Below are 3,475 nucleotides of genomic sequence, written 5' to 3'. Positions count from 1 at the left end.
CAGGGGAGTGTGAAGCTATGTAGCTCCTTGTTTAGGGCTTACTGTGTGACGTTCAACTTCAGGTTATGTGGGGGTTGATTATTTTGTGTCAGTGAGTGGGTTTGAAGAGGCAAATCTCGAGTGTTGGGTAGGAGCACAGACAGCTGATGAAGAGACAACATAGAACAGCTAACTCATGCACTCATATGCCTGGGGTCAACGCAACAGGTAACTCACGAATGCTCTGGCCACTTTTTGTGGCAGTGAGATGACTGCAGAGATGCCTCTGGCTTTCTGAGTCTGGGACTTGCTGGCTGAAGGCACTTCTCCCTTCCTGGAGTCCAGCACTGGGATCAATGTGTGGTGAATGCTGGAGTGTGAGGAATTCTCACTGCATACACAGTGCACTTGGGGGAGGGAGTCTCCTTCAAGGCATGTGACTGCCGAGCACATTGACCTTTGTCCACCTGCATCTCTTCACCTGGGTTGCCTGGGAGATTCACAATAAAGCTGACTTGAGACCATAATAGGGCAAAAGGGAGGCAGCAGACAGTGGGGAGAGGGGCTGGTGAGGTGGTTTCAGGGTCCGTCCATACCTGGAAGGGCAGCCATAAGGGTCCGGAACCCTCAGGAAACCACAGTGGCCCATGGCTGGGAAAAGTATTTATCGCAGCCCCTTGAACGGAGTGAAGGCCCGTGAATTGCCCCACGTTGTCCTGCCCCACCTTCCTTGGGCACTGCCTGGGCTGAGTGCTTCCGGTCCATTTCCACCTTGGAAGATCAAGAAAATCTTGCTTTCGGACCAGGTCAGTTCCTGGCCTAGGGAAACATTTGGATGATGAGGCCATTTTCTTATTTCCTTCCTCTTCCATCATCCCCCTTCCTCCACTCTTCCCTTGCTTTTCTCTCCCTCATTTCCGTTCATCTTCTCTTTCTCCTTCTTTTCTCCTCTCTCACCCTGTGGGCCAGGCATTATGCCAAGAGCTGGACAGTGTGAGTAGCATATCCCATAACTTAACACCTCTGTTCAAAATCAGCACTTTTCTTTCAGATGGAAGGAAATCAACCCTTTTGCAGGGCACATACAACCTGTGGGGCGCTGCACACGTTCTCTGGAGCCATTCTTGGAGTTCTCCTGGGGAGTCAGCTCCCTGTGCCCATGAGCGAATGAGGTGACAGCAGAGGTCAGCAGTTGGCAGCCAGAGGAAGAGGCCAGGAATCCTAAATCTGCTCAAAACCCCTTTTACTTTCTGTTCCCACTCTCCCTTCAAAAAGGAAAGAAAAGGCTTCAAGTTCAACTTGGACCTACACAAGAGGCTGGCCTGAGTCCATGGCAGGATTTGGGGGATCCTCACCCCTCTGGCTTCTCTGAATGGCAAGGCTCTGCCAAAGGGCTCAAGGATTACCCTCACCTGAAGGGCCGATGTGCATCCTGCTCAGACTCACCTGAAGCCCCGGGTGCTTTGGTAAGGCCACATGGTCTAAACAGCCATGTTTGAGCATCTGCAGTGGCAGGGATTGCACTTGGAACCCACAGCAGCACAGTGGGATGAAGTTCATCCTCAGGACAGAACCAGTACTGAAGGTTCAACACTGGCTCCAGTTGGCAAATTGCTGACATCGTGTTGCGTCTCCTAGCACTCGACACAGAGGAGAGAGAGGCTAGAAGGTGATTAATTTGCTTTCCTCAGTTATCTGGGTCATTTAGACATTAATGAGCATTCCTATAAAGGAGTATCTAGTTGACTGGCACAGCTGGCCTGTGGCCTGTTTTGCCCAGGGGATTGTAAACTAGCTGACGTGATGTTCTCTTTAGGGTCAGATTTTTATTGAACAGAATTCTTGGTTGCAAGTGACGGAAACTCAGATTAAAATGACTTTAACAGAAAAGGGAATGTACTGGCTAATACATCTAGGGTTGTTCCCATTTCATGGTTGTCTGGATAGGTGTTCAAATCATGTCATCAACCCTCATCTTTCTTTTATCTGGTTTCCCCCCCTGGTGGCTTCTTTCTCAGGCAGGACCAAGTGGAAGCTGGATAGCCACCCACCCGTGGACTTCTATCCCGCAGTGCAGCAACCCATCAGCAGGAGGGTTTGTCCTTTAGCCAGAGATTTTGGGCTGATGCTTCTTGTCTCCTATTGGCCCAATTTGAATTGGCCCGCCCCTGAGCCAATTACTGTGCTCTGGGAGATATAGGGCTCTCTTAGCTCAGGCCTGTGTCATGTCTTCCTGCTTCCCCCGAAGTAGGGATAGAGAAGGGAGGTCAGCTATACCTCTGGACTGAAAGTAGTGGGAAACTGGTTCCCTGGCAGAAAAACAGCGTGCTGTGACAGGAAATGGATGTTGGGCAGGTGTATTAGCTAAGGCAAGTTGCAGCTGCTGTAACAAAGATTCCCAACAAACACAGTGACTTAAAGAAGAGAGGTTATTTTTTTCTCATCTGGGTTGGTAGGTGGCTCTCCTCCATGACATCACTTGGGGACACAGACTTCTTTCCTTTCTTGCTCTGCCATGCCCTAGGATATTGTCAACATGGCCATAGTTGAAGCTAGGTCTCTGTGGGTGGGTTTCAGCTGATAGGCGAGTTGTCTTGGTTTGAGTTCCTCCAGAAGCAGATTCTGAGGCAAGGATTCAAGTTAACTTTTTTGGCAAGTGATCCCAGAAAGCATCTGTAAGGAAGTGTGACAGGGAAGGGAAGAAAGCCAACAAAGGGAATATAGTCAAGGAAGTTACTGCTGTGGACAGCTGGAGCTTAATCCCCACGAAGATCTCAGGGAGACAATATAGATGCGCCTCAGAGCTACCCTGAGGTGCATAGGAAACCATTTGTCCACTGCCTCCCCTGGGGATTTAGTTGAGGTGCTGGCATTGGGACATTCATTTCTGGGCCCTTCCAACTTGCCCTGTGCACTGGCAAATCATGCTTCTTGTTTCAGGAAAGGCCCTCAGGCAGAGTAACGGGTTGGCCATAAGCTACATTCAGCACATAGAGCCAAATGCTGAGGAGACCTGGGTAGGGCAGTACTGATTCTGGTACGAGTGTGGAAAGGTCACACCCACTGTGAAGCTGCTGGCTTGGACACAACACATGGCCCTTCCACTCATATTCCAGGGCAAGGATTTCGCCACATTACTCGGGATGTGGGAAAACGCAGCCTTCTCAGCCACAACACTCTTAAGCTGAATGAGGAAATGGGTTCTGGTGGATACCTCACCGTCTCTGCCATTGCAGGCCAGACCTATGACATCCACCTTAGTTTTGACCCCCTCCTCCTCCCAACCCTGTTTGCTTGTCCTGCTCGCAGTTGTCAGGAAATCCAGCTAGAGTGTATAGGGTCATGACTTAGGGCACTGGTTCTCAAGATGGCGTCCCTGGAACCTTAGGTTTGTTGGTGGTAGGGATGTGAATGGATGAGCCATTGTCAATATTTTATATCCCTCATTAGAAATCATTTATTAACCTTTACAAAATCCACCCAGCAGTATCTTTGC

Source organism: Rhinolophus ferrumequinum, chromosome 23, assembly GCF_004115265.2.
Source record: "Rhinolophus ferrumequinum isolate MPI-CBG mRhiFer1 chromosome 23, mRhiFer1_v1.p, whole genome shotgun sequence".
Classification (NCBI taxonomy): Eukaryota; Metazoa; Chordata; class Mammalia; order Chiroptera; family Rhinolophidae; genus Rhinolophus; species Rhinolophus ferrumequinum.
Note: the sequence above shows the minus strand (reverse complement) of the source record.